The following is a 19,472-nucleotide window of genomic DNA, read 5'->3' as shown; positions in this document are numbered from 1 at the left end:
TTGGAATGACACCAAATTTTACGTGCAAGTCTTAAATCACCATACAGAGCTATTTGTACACTCCGAATTCTAAACAGATCTCAGTTACTCCGAAGCCTACTCCAAACCAAATTTAAAGAACTTTAAAACCTTTAAAGAGCCAACTTTAACTAATAGGCGCCGAAACGCTCCCGGGTCATCCAAAACCCGATTCGAACATACGCCCAAGTACAAAATCATCATATGAACCTATTGGAATGATCAAATTCCAATTCCGGGGTCGTTTTCTCAAAATGTTGACCGAAGTCAAACTTAGCCTTTTTAAAGCCAACTAAGGAACCAAGTGTTCTGATTTCAACCTGAACCATTCCAAATCCCGAACTAACCATCCCCGCAAGTCATAAAACAATAAAAATACATACGGGGTTCTAGAAAGCAAAACGACTAGTTGGGTCGTTACATTCTCCACCTCTTAAACAAGCGTTCGTCCTCGAACGGGTTTAGAATCATACCTGGAGTGCTGAATAAGTGTAGATATTTTCTCCGCATGTCCTCCTCGGCTTCCCAAGTCGCTTCCTCGACTGGTTGGTCCCTCCACTGAACTTTTACCACTGAAATCTTCTTGGACCTCAACTGGAGAATCTACCTATCAACAATGGCAACTAGTTCCTCTTCATAACCCAAACTTTCATCTAGTTGAACTGTGCTGAAGTCTAACACATGTGACATGTCGGCATGATACCTCCGGAGTATAGATACATGGAAAACTGGATGAACTCTAGATAGACTGGGAGGCAAAGAAAGCTCATAAGCAACCTCCCCAACTCGTCTCAACACCTCAATTGGACCTATAAACCTTGGGCTCAACTTGCCCTTCTTCCCGAACTTCATGATTCCCTTTATCGGCGAAACCTTCAAGAGAACGTTTTTACCCACCATAAACGATAAATCACGCGCTTTCAGATTAGTGTAACTCTTCTGTCTGGACTATGTTGTACGAAGTCGCTCCTGAATCAACTTTACCTTTTCCAAGTCATCCTTTACCAAGTCAGTACCATATAACTTAGCCTCACCGGGATCAAACCATCCGATGGGCGAACGACGTCGCCTAACATATAAAGACTCAAATGGAGCCATCTCGATGATGGATTGGTAATTGTTGTTATAAGCAAACTCGGCCAAAGGCAAGAAAAGATCCAGTGACCACCGAAGTTAATCACACATGCCCTAAGCATATCTTCCAAAATCTAAATTGTCTGCTCTGACTGCCTGTCGGTCTGCAGATGAAAGGCTGTGCTGAGCTCCACACGGGTCCCCAATTTGCTCTGTATTACTCTCCAAAAATGTGAAGTAAATTGAGGGCCTCTATCTGATATGATGGAAATTGGCACACCGTGCAATCGAACTATCTCCTGAATATAGATCTGGGCCAACCTCTCTGAGGTATACATAGTCACAACCAGAATGAAGTGTGCCGATTTGGTCAACCTATCGACAATGACCCAAACTGCATCAAACTTCTGCAAGGTCCGCGGCAACCCAACTACGAAGTCCATAGTAATGTGCTCCCATTTCCACTCTGGTATAGTCATCTGCTGAAGTAGGCCACCTAGCCTCTGGTTCTCATACTTAACCTACTGCCAATTTAGGCACATAGCTACATACTCAACTATGTCCTTCTTCATCCGCCGCCAGAAATAATGCTGCCTCAGGTCATGATATACCTTTGTAGCACCTGGATGAATAGAATACCGAGAATTGTGTGCCTCCTCTAGTATCTTTTCCCTCAGCCCATCTACCTTAGGAACACATAAGCGATCCTGGAGTTGCAAAACACCAGCTTTACCGATAGTAACCTCCTTGGCACCAGCCCGTAGTATCGTCTCTCAGAGAACCAATAAGTGTGGATCATCAAACTGTCAAGCCTTGATCTGCTCAAATAGTGAAGACTGGGCAACAACACATGCAAGAACTCGACTGGACTCGAAAATATCTAGCCTCACAAGTCTGTTAGCCAAGGACTGAATGTCCAAAGCTAATGGCCTCTCCTGTACTGCAATGAAGGCCAAGCTACCCATACTCTCCGCCTTTCTGCTCAAGGCGTTTGCAACTACATTTGCCTTGCCCGAATGATAAAGGATGGTAATATCATAATCTTTCAGTAACTCGAGCCACCTATGTTGTCTCAAATTGAGGTCCCTCTGCTTGAACAAATGTTGCAAGCTGCGATAATCGATGTAAATATCACATGACACTCCATAAAGATAATGCCTCCAAATTTTAAGAGCGTGAACAATCGCAGCTAATTCCAAATCATGTACCGGGTAATTCTTCTCATGGGGCTTCGGCTAAACTGAGGCATATGGAATAACTCGCCCCTCTTGCATCAATACACAACCCATGCCAACACATGAAGCGTCGCAATACACTGTAATATATCCCTGAACCGGAAGGCAACACTAACACCGGTGCTGAAGTCAATGCTGTCTTGAGCTTCTGAAAGCTCTCCTCACACTCATCGAAACAGAGCACCTTTCTGGGTCTATTTAGTCAAAGGTGCTGCAATAGATGAAAAGCCCTCCACAAACTGACGATAATAACCTGCTAACCCCAGGAAACTTCTGATCTCGGTTGCCGAGGTGGGACGATGCTAATTTTGAACTGCCTCAATCTTTTTAGGATCAACTTTAATTCCCTCGCTTGACATGATATGTCCTAAGAATGCTATAGAGTTTAGCTAAAACTCATATTTGGAGAACTTAGCATATAACTTTTGTTCCCGCAATGTCTGAAGCACCACTCTCATATACTGCTTGTGCTCCTCCTTACTACGCGAGTAGATCAAAATATCATCAATGAATACAATGACAAACGAATCAATATATGGCCTGAACACCCCATTCATCAAATCCATAAACGTCGTCGGGGCGTTAGTCAAACCGAAGGACATCACCAGAAACTCATAATGACCATATCTAGTCCGAAAAGCAGTCTTCGGAACATCCAAATCCCGAATCTTTAACTGATGGTACCTCTATCTCAAGTTGATCTTAGAGAACACCCTAACACCCTGCAGCTAGTCAAATAGATCATCAATACGTGGCAATGGGTACTTGTTCTTAATGGTAACTTTGTTCAATTGGCGATAATCAATACACATCCACATAGTTCCATCCTTCTACTTCACGAATAATACCAATGCACCCCAAGATGACACACTCGGTATGACGAACCCTTTGGCTAGTAACTCCTCAAGCTGCTCTTATAACTCCTTCAACTCTTTCGGATCCATGAGATACAGTGGGATAGATATAGGTTGGGTACCTCAAGCCAAATCAATACAGAAATCAATATCATGATCTGGTGGCATGCCTGGAAGGTCAGAAGGAAACACATCTGAGAACTCTCGGACTACGGGCACTGAATCAATCGTTAGAGTCTCTGCAGTAGTGTCCCTAACTTAAGCCAAATAAGCCAAACAACCCTTCGCAACCATGCGTCGAGCCTTCAAAAAGGAAATAACCTGACTAGATGTACTAACAGACGAACCCTTCCATTCCAATCTAGGCAACTCTGGCATCGCCAAAGTAACGGTCTTAGCATGGCAATCTAGGATGTCATGATATGGGAAAAATCAGTCCATGCCCAGGATGATCTCAAAATCGATTATATCAAGCAGTAGAAGATCCACTCTAGTCCCGTGACCACAAAAAGTAACAATACATGACTGGTAGAACCGGTCCACACAACAGAATCGCCCAAAGAAGTGGACACATAAACAGGAGTACCCAAGGATTCATGAGAAACACATAGGAAATGAGAAAATAGAGATGACACATAGGAATATGTAAACCCTGGATCAAATAATAATAAGGCATCTTTGCCGCAGACAGAAATAATACCTGTGATCACGGCATCTGAGGCCTCTGCATCTGGTCTGGCCGGAAAGGCATAAAACCTAGCTGGTGCACCACCTGACTGGCCTCCACCTCTAGGACGGCCCGTACCCACCTGCCCTCCGCCTCTGGGCAGCCGGACGACTGGTGGAGCGACTGGTGTTGTAATCATAGGCTGCTGACCATGCTGCACGAGCCTAGACGGAAGCGTGGCGCAAAATCTTCGCATATTACTGAAATCACCACACTCGAAACAACTCTTCAAAACTGGGAGGCCACGCCATTCCCGACTAGACGGAAGTCCGGGTAGACCTGTCCTGCCACCTTTCTTGTGTCACAAGTTATCTGATAGGTCAGCTTATGTTTTAAAATCTAATTTTGTGATCCGAAGCCTTAAGAATCTCATTTATACCCTTCTCGAGTTGTGTGCGTAGTCTAGGCGTGTTTCCAAAAAGCTTTTATGTTAAAAACTATTAAAAATTGCTTAGAAAATGATTTGAGTTGACTTTGGTCAACGTTTTGGGTAAACAGACCCGGATCTGTATTTTAACGATCCCGGCAGGTCCGTATCATAATTTGTGACCTGGGAATATGCCCGAAATTGAATTCCGAGGTCCCTAGCTCAAGATATGGAATCTGATGAAAAATTAAAAGTTTGAAATTTTAATGATTTTAAGAATTGACTGATGTTTGAATTTGTTGATACAGGGTCCGTATTTTAATTCCGTAGCCCGATATAGGTCAACTATAATATTTATGACTTGTCTGTCAAAATTAGTGAGAAACAGAGTTGATTTGACGTGATTCGGACGTTCGGTTGTGAAAATAGAAGTTTTAAAGTTTTCTTGAAAATTCCATTTGATTTGGTATCTGGTTTGTAGTTCTAGGCGTTATTTTGGTTTTTTGGTCCCGCGAGCGAGTTCGTATGATGTTTTGGGACTTGTGTGCATGTTTGGTTTGGAGCTCCAAGGGCTCGGGTGAGTTTCAGATAGGCTACAGGATGATTTAAACTTAGAAATTCTAGGTTTTCTGCAGTTTTAAGTGCCTTCTGGTTTCCTTCTTCGCGTTCGCGAAGGCACTCTTGCAAACGCGATGTGTGAACTGGGCTGGGTGGGTTTTTCTCCTATGCGAACGCAAGACTACTGTCATGAATGCGGAGCATTAGGGGGATTGCTCTACGCGAATGCGAATAGTCACATGCGAACGCGTAGCAATAGGCGGGCTGGGAAGGGAAACTGAGGTTACACTACGCGAATGCGGGTCTTGTCCTGCAAACGCGAAGGTCAGGGGTCTAAACCTTCGCGAACGCATGTAGCATCTCGTGATCGCATAAGCAATTAAGGCTCTGCTCTTCGCAAATGCGTTAGTGTTCACCCGAACGCGATGAACAGTGACGCCCAGTGATAAAACAATCCCAATTACGGGATTTTTCCATTCTTTCAAAAATTTAAAAACTAGAAGACCTAGAGGCTATTTTCCTATAACATTTTCTTCCCCAAATTGTTGGTAAGTGATTCTAACCTACTTTATTTCAATTACCCATTACATTTCATGAGTTTTCAACCTAAAATCTTAGATTTTCATGGTGGAAATTGGGGGTTTGTGTAGAATTAGGAATTTTTGCATAATTGGAATTTATACCTCGAATTGAGGTCAGATATTGTGGAACCAAATGTTGAAGTAAGGCTTGTACTTATTATTCTATCTTCCTGTTGTTAATTGTTCATTCATTATGGTAAGGGAGAGTGTTAATGCACGAAGGGTGATGTCGTTCTATATTGTGAGTGTTAATGCACGAAGGGTAATGCCATGCCATATTGTGAGTGTTAATGCACGAAAGGGGATGTCGTGCCATATTGTGAGTGTTAATGCATGAAGGGTGATGTCGTGCCGTATCTATTGATTTATATTGTGAGACTGAGAGTAAAAGCACGAAGGCTAATGCCGTGCAATATTCTTCATTGTGTTTAGTTGTTTTCACTGGTTAAAAGCATGTTGACTGTTCTGGCTATCATTTCTGTTGTATCTCCTATATCATGTGTCCCTTTAGCATGTCCCCCTCTTAATAGTACATGTTTTGTTGATATTGTTATTTTCTTGTACATATACGGTTATCTGCACAAGTTTATTATGTGAGTGTCTTGTCATAACCTCGTCACTACTTCGTCGAGGTTAGGCTTGACACTTACCAGTACTTTGGGGTCGGTTGTACTGATACTGCACTCTGCACTTCTTGTACAGATTTTGATACAGGTCCTAGCTGATTGTGAGGCTTAGCAGCTTGGATTTGCTGTCAGGAGACCCAAGGTAGGTCTGCTGGCATTCGCAGACCCTGGAGTCTCTTCCTAGTTTTATCATTAACTATTTCCTTACTTCAAAACAATGTATTTTTTTCCTTTTTAGACTCTGTTTGTAGTAAATCATAGTAGTTCGTGAGTTGTGACTCCAGATCTGGGTGGTAGTAATTAATGAAGTTTTTATATTATTCTACACTCGTTGTAGTCCATTTTAGCTTATTTGCTGTTATTTACTGAATTGAATAAGGATTTCCTTAATAATTCTCTAATGTTGCCTTGTCTAGTAAGTGGAATATTAGGCGCTATCACGGTCCCGATGGTAGGAATTCTATGTCATGACATGTTGGTATCAAAGCACTAGGTTGCCTAGGTCTCACAATTCACGAGCGAGCTTAGTAGAGTCTGGGGGATCGGTACGAAGGCGTCTGTACTTATCTCCTAGAGGCTATGAAGTTTAGGGATAGATTTCACTTCTATTCTTCTCTGTCGTGCGATTTTGTTCTCACAATGCTAATTAAACTCTTCTACTCTTGTTCTCTCACAGATGGCGAGAACACGTACCACATCTTCAGCCGAACAGCAGCCAGAGCTTTCTGTGGCAGCTCCTACGAGGGGCAGAGGTCGCGGCCGAGACCGTGCCAGAGGCCGAGGCAGGAACAGGGCTCAGCTCAGAGCCCGAGCAGCGGCACCAGCGGTAGAGCCTTAGGTAGAGTTTGATGAGGAGGTTCTAGCCCAAGCTGTGCCTGTCAGACCAGCTCAGGTTCCGGAGGGGTTCATTGCCACCCCAGTGCTTTAGGACGCTTTGGTCCGTTTGGTGGGCCTTATGGAGAGTGTGGCCCAGACTGCCGCATTTCCCATGGCACCAGCCGTCTCTCAGGCTGGGGGAGGAGCCCAGACTCCTGCTACTCACACTCCGGAGCAGATGGCTCCCCAGTATCAGACTCTAGCTGCTTATCCAGTCGGAGTAGTTTAGTCGATTATTGCGGCATAGACCAGTGATGGGTCAGTTATGTCTTCTAAGGCTTTATGAAGATTGGACAGGTTTACTAAGCTCTTCCCGGTTCACTTCAGTGGTACTCCTTCGGAGGATCCCCAGGAGTATCTTGACAGTTGTCATGAGGTGCTACGGAACATGGGTATAGTAGAGACCAATGGTGTCGATTTTGCTGCATTTCAGATGACTAGTTCCGCCAAGAAATGGTGGAGAGATTATTTGTTGACCAGACCAGCAAGGTCACCTGCTCTTACTTGGCACCAGTTCTCTTAGCTCTTTCTAGAGAAGTTTCTCCCTATCACACTGAGAGAGGAGCACCATCGTCAGTTCGAGCGTCTCCAGTAGAGCGGTATGACTATTACTTAGTATGAGACCCGTTTTGTGGATTTGGCCTGTCATGCTCTTCTTATGCTTCCTACCGAGAGAGAGAGAGAGAGAGAGAGATGGTGAGGAGGTTTATTGACAGACTTGCTTAGCCTACCAGATTACAGATGGCTAAGGAGACTGGGAGTGAGATTTCTTTTCAAGTGGTAGCTAATGTCGCCAGGCGAGTCGAGATGGTTCTTGCTCAGGGAGGTCAGGGGTTTGACAAGAGACCACGTCATTCCAGGGGGTTCAGCGGTGCCTCATCTGGAGGCAGGGGTAATTTTGGTAGAGGTCATCCTCCCAGGCCATTTCATTCAGCACTCCAGGCATCCTACGGTGCCTCAAGTGGTCTTGGCCCTCATATGCCTTATTCTGACGAACTAGCCTACAGTGCACCACCAACTCCTGTTAGTGCACCTCCGCTCCAGAGTTTTCAGGGTGGTTACTCAGGTCGACATGGTCAGTTTCAGGGTCAGCAATCACAGTAGCTGAGGTCATGTTATACTTGTGGTGATCCGAGGCACATTGCTAGGTTTTTCCCTCGGGCATCGGGTAACTCACAACATCAGGGTTCTCGTGCTATGGTTCCAGCACCAGTTGCTGCACCTCCTGCTCAGCCAGCCAGAGGCAGGGGCCAGGTAGCCATAGGTAGAGGCCAGACTATTAGAGGCGGAGGTCATGCCGCTAGAGGTGGAGGCCAGCTAGCTAGGGCCCATCCTAGAGATGTAGTTGAGAGTGGTGGGCCCCAGCCCCGATGTTATGCTTTTCCAGCTAGGACTGAGGCTGAGTCATCGGACGTTGTTATCACAGGTATTGTTTGAGTTTGCAGTAGAGATGCTTCAGTTCTATTTGATCCAGGTTCTACTTATTCCTACGTGTCATCCTATTTTGCTTCATATTTAGTTTTGCCTCGTGATTCTTTGAGTGCTCATGTGTATGTGTCTACACATGTGGGGGATGCTATTGTTGTAGACCGCATTTATCGTTTATGTGTAGTCACCATTGGGAGTCTTGAGACTAGTGTAGACCTTCTACTTCTCGATATGGTTGATTTCGATATCATTTTGGGTATGGATTGGCTGTGACCTTATCACGCTATATTGGATTGTCACGCAAAGACGGTGACCTTAGCCTTGCCGGGGTTGCCTCTATTAGAGTAGAGAGAGACTCCTGGCTATTCTACTAGCAGGGTTATCTCTTATATGAAGGCTCGACGTATGGTCGAGAAGGGGTGTCTAGCTTATTTGACTTATGTCCGCGATTCTAATACGGAGGTTCCTTCCATGGATTCATTGTCAATTGTTCGCGAGTTTCCATAGGTGTTTCATGTAGACCTGCCAGGGATGCCGCCCGACAAGGATATTGATTTCTGTATTGATTTGACTTCAGGCACTTAGCCCATCTCTATTCCACCATACCGTATGGCCCCACCAGAGTTGAAAAGATTGAAGGAATAGTTGCAAGATTTGCTTGATAAGAGCTTCACTAGACCTAGTGTCTTTACCTGGGGTGCATTTGTGTTGTATATGAAAAAGAATGATGGATCGATGAGGATGTGCATAGATTATCGGTAATTGAACAAAGTCACCATCAAGAACAAGTATCCATTGCCAAGGATTGACGATTTATTTGATCAGCTTGAGGGTGCCAAGATGTTTTCAAAGACTGATTTGAGATCTGGCTACCATCAGTTGAGGATTAGGGCATCCGATGTCCCTAAAATAGCTTTTCGAACTCGTTACGGGCATTATGAGTTTCTGATGATGTCCTTTGGGTTGACAAATTCCCCAGCAACATTCATGGATTTGATGAACCGAGTGTTCAAGCCTTATTTGGAATCCTTTGTGATCGTGTTTATTGATGATATCTTGATCTACTCCCGCAGCCGAGAGGAGCATGAGTAGCATCTCAGGATTGTACTTCAGACCTGAGAGCCAGGTACTTGTATGCTAAATTTTCAAAGTGCAAGCTTTGGTTGGATTCAGTCACTTTCTTGGGGCACGTTGTATCAGCAGAGGGCATTCAGGTAGATCCTAAGAAGATTGAGGCAGATTAGAACTGGTCTAGACCCATATCAACTATGGAGTTCAGGAGTTTCTTGGGTTTGACGGGCTATTACCGCCGATTTGTGGAGGGGTTTCATCTATAACAGCCCCATTGACAAGGTTGACCCAGAAGGGTGCCCTGTTCCGATGGTCAGACGAGTGTGAGGCGAGCTTTCAGAAGCTCAATACTGCTTTGACTACAATGCCGATGTTAGTGTTGCCCATAGGTTTAGGATCTTATACGATATATTGTAATGCGTCCCGTGTTGGGCGCGGTGCGGTATTGATGCAAGAGGGCAGGGTGATTGCGTATGCGTCAGGGCAGTTGAAGGTTCATGAGAATAATTACCCTGTCCATGACTTAGAGTTGGCAGCCATTGTTCATGCACTGAAGATTTGGAGGCACTATATTTACGGTGTGTCGTGTGAGGTTTCAATAGAACATCAGAGCCTTCAGTATTTGTTCAAGCAAAATGATCCCAATTTGAGGCAGAAGAGGTGGTTGGAGCTATTGAAAGACTATGATATCACTATTTTGTACTACCCCGAAAAGGCCAATATGGTGGCTGACACATTGAGTAGAAAGGCAGCGAGTATGGGCAGCCTTGCGTTCATTCCAGTCAATGAGAGGCCGCTTGCATCAGATGTTTAGACTTTAGCCAACCAGTTTGTGAGGTTGGATATTTTAGAGCCCAGCCGTGTTCTAGCTTGTACAGTTTCTCGGTCTTCCTTGTTTTAGCATATCATAGATCGACAATATGACGACCCTCATTTGTTAGTGCTTAGGGATACAGTGCGGCACAGTGGTGCCAAGCAGGTTACTGTCGGAGATGACGGAGTTTTGAGTATGTATGGTCGTGTTTGTGTGCCTAATATGGATGGACTTCGTGAGTTGATTCTTGAGGAGGCTCACAATTCCCGATATTCTATTCATCCGGGTGCTGCCAAGATATATCAGGACTTATGGCAGCATTATTGATGGAGGAGGATAAAGAAGGATATATTTGCTTATGTAGCTCGGTATCAAAATTGTCAGCAAGTAAAGTATGAGCATCAGAGACCTAGTGGTTTGCTTCAGAAGATAAAGATTCTTAAGTGGAAGTGGGAGCGAATCACTATGGATTTCGTTGTTGGACTCCCACGGACTCAGAGGAAGTTCGACGCAGTTTGGGTCATTGTGGATAGGCTGACTAAGTCAGTGCATTTCATTCTTGTGGCAGTTACCTATTCTTCGAAGCGGTTGGCAGAGATTTACATCCGCGAGATCATCCGTCTCCATGGTGTGCCCGTGTCCATCATTTCTGATCGAGGTACGCAATTCACCTCGCACTTTTAGAGAGTAGTACAATGTGCGTTGGGCACGCGGGTTGAGTTGAGCACATCGTTTCATCCTCAGACGGACGGGCAGTCCGAGCGCACTATTCAGATCTTGGAGGATATGCTCCGCGCATATGTTACAGACTTCGGAGGATCGTGGGATCAGTTCTTTCCCCTTGTAGAGTTCGCCTACAATAATAGCTACCAGTTGAGCATTCAGATGGCTCCCTATGAGGCATTATACAGTAGGCGGTGCGGGTCGCCAGTTGGGTGGTTCGAGCCAGGGGAGGCTCGGTTGTTGGGTACATATCTAGTACAGGATGCCTTGGATAAGGTCAAGATTATTCAGGATCGACTTCGCACAGCTCAATCCAGGCAGAAGAGTTATGCCGACCGTAGAGTTTGTGATGTTGCATTCAAGATCGGAGAGAATGTATTTCTTCGGGTATCACCCATGAAGGGTGTAATGAGATTCGCAAAGAAGGGAAAGTTGAGCCCTAGGTATATCGGGCCCTCAGAGATTATGGAGAGAGTGGGCGAGGTGGCTTACAGGCTCGCATTGCCACCTACTTTAGCAACTATTCATCCAGTATTCCATGTGTCCATGCTCCGGAAGTATCACGGCGATCCGTCCCATGTGTTTGATTTTAGATCTGTCCAGTTGGACAAAGATTTGACTTACGAGGAGGAGTCGTTGGCTATTCTAGCTCGGCAGGTTCGACAGCTGAGGTCTAAGAGTTATCCTTCAGTTCGAGTGCAATGGAGAGGTCAGCCCGTTGAGGTAGCTACTTGGGATTCTGAATCAGATATGCGGAGTAGATATCCACAGCTTTTCACCAACCCAGGTACTTTTCTATGTCCGTTCGAGGACGAACGGTTATTTTAGAGGTGGAGAATATGATGCCCCGATAGGTCATCTTATGTTTTAAAATCTAATTCTATGATTCGAAACCTTAAAAATCTCATTTTTACCCTCCTCGAGTTGTGTGCGCAGTCCAGGCGTGTTATCGGAAAGATTTTATGTTAAAAACTGTGAAAATATGAAATTTTTCTTTGAAATGATTTGAGTTGACTTTGGTCAACATTTTGAGTAAATGGACTCCGATCTGTGTGTTGACAGTCCCGATAGGTCCGTATCGTAATTTGGGACCTCGGCGTATGCTCGGAATCGAATTCCGAGGTCCCTAGCTCGAGATATGGAATTTTGATGAAATATTAAAAGTTTGAAAGTTTAATGATTTTAAGAATTGACTGATATTTGGTTTTATTGATACCGGGTTCGTATTTTGATTCCGGGGCCCGGTACAGGTTCACTATAATATTTATGACTTGTCTATCGAATTTGGTGAGAAACAAAATTGATTTGACGTGATTCGGACGTTCGGTTGTGAAAATAAAAGTTTTAAAGTTTTCTTGAAAATTTCATTTGATTTGGTGTACGATTTGTAGTTCTAGGCATTATTTTGGTGTTTAGATCGTGCGAGTGAGTTCGTAAGATGTTTTGGGACTTGTGTGCATGTTTGGTTTGGAGCCCCTAGGTCTCGGGTGAGTTTCGGTTAGGCTACGTGATGATTTGAACTTAGAAATTCCGGGTTTTCTGCAGTTTCCGGTGCCCTATGGTTTCCTTCTTCGCGTTCGCGAACACGATGTGTGAACTGGGCTGGGTGGGTTTTTCTCCTATGCGAACGTGAGACTACTGTCGCGAATGCGGAGCATTGGGGGGATTGCTCTATGCGAATGCGAATAGTCACACGCAAACACGTAGCAATAGGCAGGCTGGGAAGGGAAACTGAGGTTACACTACACGAACGCGGGTCTTGTCCCGCGAACACGAAGGTCAGGGGTCTAAACCTTCACGAACGCATGTAGCATCTCGCGATCGCATAAGCCATTAAGGCTCTGCTCTTCGCGAATGCGTTAGTGTTCACCTGAACGCGATGAACAGTGACGCCCAGTGATAAAACAGTCCCAATTACGGGATTTTGCCATTCTTTCAAAAATTAAAAAGCCAGAAGACCTAGAGGCGATTTTTCTGTAACATTTTCTTCCCCAATTTGTTGGTATGTGATTCTAACCTACTTTCTTTCAATTACCCATTACATTTCATGAGTTTTCAACCTAAAATCTTAGATTTTCATGGTGGAAATTGGGGGTTTGGGTAGAATTAGGGAATTTTGCATAGTTGAAATTTATACCTCGAATTGAGGCCGGATTTCGAAATAAATTATATAATCGGGCTCAGGGGTGAATGGGTGAATGGAGTTTGGTCAGAACCTTGGGTTTTGACCAAGCAGGCCCGGGGCCGATTTTTGACTTTTTGGGAGAAAGTTTGGGGAATCTAAATTTATGCCTTGTAATTTATTTCTTTAGCAATATTTGATATTATTGAGTCGTTTGTGGATAGATACGAGTGGTTTGGAGGTGGATTCTAGAGGAAAAGCGGTAATTGAGCATTGAGTGGCCTTTGGAGCGAGCTAAGTGTTGTGTCTAACCTTAACTTGGGGAAATATGACTTGTTTGTCTATTTGCTACATGTTTAGATGTTGGGAAACAACATATATGTGAGGTGACAAGTACTTATGCATTATAGTCGGATTAAAGCATGCGTGTGGGGCCTTGGTTTCTAGCAATTATAGCTTTCTTTGTTCATGTTATCCATGTTTAGACTAGTATTATTAAATTAATTGTTCTTATCATATTTGTGGACCTTCTGGTGATAATTGAGTATTGATTCCGAAGTTGAGGTTGATATTGTTGAACCAAATGTTGAAGTAAGGCTTGTACTTATTATTCTATCTTTCTGTTGTTAATTGTTCATTCATTATGGTAAGGGAGAGTGGTAATGCACAAAGGGTGATGTCATGCCATATTGTGAGTGTTAATGCACGAAGGGTGATACCGTACCATATTGTAAGTGTTAATGCACGAAAGGGGGATGCCGTGCTATATTGTGAGTGTTAATGCACGAAGGGTGATGTCGTACCGTATCTATTGATTTATATTGTGAGACTGAGAGTAAAAGCACGAAGGCTGATGCCGTGCAATTTCCTTCATCGTGTTTAGTTGTTTTCACTAGTTAAAATCATGTTGACTGTTCTGGCTATCATTTCCGTTGTATCTCCTATATCATGTGCCCCTTTAGCATGTCCCCCTCCCAATAGTACATGTTTAGCTGTAACTGTTGTTTTCGTATACGTATACGGTTATCTGCACAAGTTTATTATGTGCGTGTCTTGTCAGAACCTTGTCACTACTTCGTCTAGGTTAGGCTTGACACTTACCAGTACATGGGGTCGGTTGTACTGATACTGCACTTTGCACTTCTTATACAGATTTTGGTACCGATCCTAGCTGATTGTGAGGCTTAGCAGCTTGGATTCGCTGTCAGGAGACCCAAGGTAGGTCTTCTCGCGTTCGCAGACCTTTGAGTCTCTTCCTATTTTTATCATTTACTGTTTCCTTACTTCAAAACGGTGTATTTTTTTTCCTTTTCAAACACTATTTGTAGTAAATCATAGTAGCTCGTGAGTTGTGACTCCAGATCCGGATGGTAGTAATTAATAAAGTTTTTATATTATTCTGCACTCGCTATAGTCCATTTTAGCTTATTTACTGAATTGAATAAGGATTGGCTTAATAATCCTCTAATGTCGGCTTGCCTAGTAAGTGGAATGTTAGGTGCCATCACTGTCACGACGGTGGGAATTCCGGGTTATGACAAGAACTCTCCAGCATAGCACTGAAATATGGTCGCACTGGAGCACCCCGAGGAGGCGGTGGTGCTGGGTGTGGGGGCCTACTCGACTGACCCCTCACGAACTGACCTCTACCCCCAAATGGGGCACCTATGAACTCTCCAGAATATCTAAATCACTTATCTCTCATAACGTGCTCCTGGCTACGCTAACGCACACCCTCAATCCTACGGGCTATCTCCACAACCAGCTCATAATAAGTTCCCATCTCAACCTCTCGGGCCATAGTGGCCTGAATGCTAGTGTGCAAACCCGTAACAAACCTCCGTACTCTCTCTACATCAGTAGGTAGTATCATAAGTGCATAGCGAGAAAACTCAGAGAACCTCTCCTCATAATCGGTCACTGGCATCTGACCTTGCTGGAGTTGCTCGAACTGAAACCGCAACTCTTCTCTCTGGGGGTGGAATATACCTATCCAGGAAGATATGGGTGAACCTGTCCCAAGTCATGGAAGTAGAATCTGCTGGTCTTCCAAGAAGATAGGACTGCCACCATCTACGGGCCCTGCCCTCCAGCTGAAAGGTAGCAAAGTCTACCCCATGGGACTCCAATATCCTCATATTGTGTAGTTTGTCCCTACACCGATAAACAAAGTCCTGGGGATCCTCATGTTGCTCACCCCCAAAGACAAGAGGATGCAGCCTGGTCCATCTGTCCAATAGCTTCTACGGCTCGCCGGCCGCAGCTGGTCTGGGCTCAAGGGTAGATGCTGCCATTGGCTGGGCTCTGCCTATGGGTAGTACATCTTGGGTCTAATATACCGCAGCTACATGCCCATGAGCCTGCGCAGTAGGGGTCTGTGCTCCTCCTCCCTCCTGAGATGTGGATGGGTCTGCTGGAAATACACCGGCCTGAGTCATAGTATCCATGAACCACAGCATACGGCCCATGACATCCTGAAATCCTGGTGCAGACGTGAAATCCACCGGAGCTAGCTCTACTGCGGGTACCTCACCCTGCTCCTCGATGATAGGATACTCTACTGGATCCACTGGTGGCGTAACTGGAATAATTCTGGGACTTCCTCGTCTCCTACCACGGGCTGGAGCCCTCCCTCGGCCTCTGCCTCGGCCTCTAACAACAAGGGGAGCACCTCTTCCCTGGCCTGGAACCTCTATAGAGCGTGTTCTCACCATCTGTGAGAGAATAAGAGAAAGATATTTAATAGTACACCAACTGCACGATAGGAGATGTAGAAAGGTAATTTCCTAACACCCTATAGCCTCTCAAAGATAAGTATAAACGTCTCTGTATCGATCCGCAAGACTCTATTAGGCCAGCTCATAACTTGTGAGACCTACGTGAACCTAGTGCTCTGATAGCATGTTGTCACGACCCAATTTCACCTATAGGTCGTGATGGCGCCCAACATCACCGCTAGGCAAGCCAACTAGTGAATTAAACATATATTTCCTCTTACAATAAATTTCCGAGTAATTAAACTTTCCTTACTTGCAAGATTTAAGAAAAATAGAAAGTCTAAATAAATAAAAAAACAAAAATAATTATTTCAAGACCACAATTCTACTAATGTATGTGTCAAGACCTGGTGTCACAAGTGTATGAGCATCTAGTAGATTATAAAAAATTTCAAGTACTGTCTGAACATAATAGACAGAATACAAATACAAAAAGAGATGCTAGGTATTGCGGAACAGCCCAGAAAAGGCAACTCACCACTAGGACTCGGGGTAACGGAGATGCGCACCGGTAGGACCACCTGATGTACCTGTCTCATATCCTGCACAAAAAGTATAGCAAGCGTAGCATGAGTATGTAAACAACGTGTACCCAGTAAGTATCAAGTCTAATCTCGAAGAAGTAGTGACGACAAGTCGACTTCGACACTCACTATGGGTCAATAATATTAAGATAAAGATTTTTAAATAAACGTAATTTATGTAAATAACAATAATTTCCTTAACAAGTAGAAATAAATAATTCTTTCCTAATTTAATAATTTTTAATAAATTATTTATCTTCACAAGCTGCAATAAAATGTCAAAGAATCGTGTAATTATTATTATTAAACACGATTTATGCCGAGGTCGTACTGCCCGATCCAGAGTGACGTGTACACTGCCCAGGGACGTGAGACACGATCCATAGATACATCTATCTATGAGGTATTCGGCTCGCTCCACAAGAAGAGAAAAATATTTTTTTAGCATTTGACTTAAACATTATTAATGATTTATATCCAAGGTAATACAAATTTCTCTAACCACTTCCAATACAATTTAGTCATTTTTAGTTTAACAAGTACAGTGCAAAATTCCAAAGAATTCATGAATTGGGTCCTAGTACTACCCGGACAATAGCATAATAGTAGCTACGCATGGACTCTCGCCACCTCGTACGTACGTATCCCCCACAATTAGAACAAATATATATTTAAAATACCTATGGGGTAAATTCCCTCTTTCAAGGTTAGACAATAGACTTACCTCATCTCAAAGCTCACCTCTCGATCACAATTTCGCATTAAAGCCTCAAGTTGGTGCCAAAAAATTCGAAACTAGACAAATATTATATAATTTAATCAATACAAGCTCAATAATTCGAAATTAAATTATTAGATTAATTAACCAACCCAAATTGGTAAAATTCCTAAACTTCATCCAGGGCCCACGTGCTCGGATTCCGAAATTTTTTGGAGGAAATCGTCACACATAACCTTACGAACTTGAATATACAATTTGCATTCCATTCCATCACCATTTTCGTGGTAAAAATCTCATTTTTATAAAAAGCTAGGTTTTTGACCTAAACCTTTGATTTTCACAATTTACTTGTTAAAATCTGCCCATAATCTATGTATTTAACACACAATAAGTAGAATCTACTTACCTCCAAGTTTCTAGGTGAAAATCCCTCTCAAAAAGCTCCAAAATCGTCCAAGAATGGAGAAAAATGGGCTCAAAATGGCTGAGCCCCGACTTAAATGAAAGTTCTGCGTGTGGAGCCTCTGCACACATGCAATCGTGCACATGCGGAAGAATCCTCGCAGAAGCGAGTTTTCCCCACCTGGCCAAGCTCCGCGTTTGCGGCCTAAGGACCGCTTCTGCGCGTCCGCTTCTGCGACGCTTATTCCGCACGTGCGGCCCTCGGCGCTTCTGCGCCCTCTTTCTCCGCACATGCGCGCTCGCAAGTGAGACAAAAACTCCGCTTCTGCGATCCCTGGTCGTCCCTGGCTGGTCCGCTTCTGTGGCTCGTGACTCGCTTCTGTGAGCTCGCACCTGCGGCTGGCCAAGCGCAGGTGCGATTGCAGCACAAACTGGAAGCTTCAGCTGCTTCTCCTAAGTCCAAACTTGGTCCGAGCCTCGTCCGATTAACTCCCAAAGCCCCCGGGACACCGTCCGAACATACCAACAAGTTTGAAATCATAAAACGGACTCGCTCGAACTCTCTCAATGCATAAAACAATATCAGAACTAAGAATTATATCCCAAACCAAATTGATTCAACTTAGAAATTTCAAATTCTTCAAACTTACTCCAAACGCGCCGAAACATACTTAAACTATTCGGAATGACACCAAATTTTACGTGCAAGTCATAAATCACCATACGGAACTATTCCCATGCTCCGAATTTCAAACGGACCTCAAATACTCCAAAGCCTACTCCAAACCAAATTTAAAGAACTTTAAAACCTTTAAAGAGCCAACTTTCACTATTAGGCGTTGAAACGCTCCTGGGTCGTCCAAAACCCGATTCGAACATACGCCCAAGTCCAAAATCATCATAAGAACCTATTGGAACCATCAAATCCCGATTCCGGGGTCATTTTCTCAAAATTTTGACCGAAGTCAAACTTAGCCCTTTTAAAGCCAACTAAGGAACCAAGTGTTTCGATTTCAACTCGAACCCTTCCAAATCCCGAACTAATGATCCCCGCAAGTCATAAAACAGTAAAAGTACATACGTGGAGTCTTATTTAGGGGAACGGAATTTTAGAAGGTAAAACGACAGGTTGGGTCATTACAATCAAACCCCACCAACATAACACTCTTAACTATGTAAATACAAATACTTTGATCATATAAATGGGTTAAAATAAAGAGACTTGTCATTATTCATAGTCCTTTAGAGCTGCGCTAGGTACACTTATAGCATGTTTGGCCAAGCTTCTCCCCAAGCCAAAAGTGCTTTTTTTTCCTTTCAAAAAATATTTTTTTCCTCAATTTGAGGTGTTTGGCCAAGCTTATTTGGGAAAATAAAAAGTAATTTTGGCTAGAAGCAGAAGTAATTTTTATATTTTACTTAAATAAAATAAAAAGACTTAATTATTATTTTTAATAATAAAGATTTGTGATTATTTATCGACTTATATGATATTAACTATTAAGAAATCTCTTTATGTCCTTATTCTTAATTTAACATTTAAAAGCACTTTTTGAAAAGGTTGGGCAAACACAAGTTGTTATTTAAAAGTTCTTTTCAAAATGATTAGTCAAACACAAACTGTTTTTCTCCAAAAATACTTTTTCGAAAAGCACTTCAAAAAAAAAATACTTCTCAAAATAAATTGATTTTTCCGACTTGGCCAAACGGGCTATTAGTCACTTACATTTTCACCGCTTAACTCTCGTAATTCGCGTACATTGCTTGATTGTTTGATCAATACACTGAACTCAATCTTCTCAAATTCTTAATTTCTCTCTATTATTAGGTCTCCCGACAATCGACATTAACAATACAGACTTCCTAAAGTTCTCAGTGCACGATTTAAACTTATGTCAAGCCCAACAACAAGAAGAACTTCAACAACTCAAGAGGTATCAGTTCCTTTGAGACATATTTAAATAAATAATGTAG

At 43.4% G+C, this 19,472-nt stretch overlaps 1 pseudogene; it reads left to right on the top strand.

The window, feature by feature from the left end:
* Window positions 1-19,472, top strand: part of LOC107778428 (cis-abienol synthase, chloroplastic-like) — a 191,055-nt pseudogene that overhangs the window by 141,783 nt on the left and 29,800 nt on the right.

Source organism: Nicotiana tabacum, chromosome 15 (genome assembly GCF_000715075.1).
Source record: "Nicotiana tabacum cultivar K326 chromosome 15, ASM71507v2, whole genome shotgun sequence".
NCBI lineage: Eukaryota > Viridiplantae > Streptophyta > Magnoliopsida > Solanales > Solanaceae > Nicotiana > Nicotiana tabacum.
Note: the sequence above shows the minus strand (reverse complement) of the source record. Positions and strands in the feature narration are given on the sequence as shown.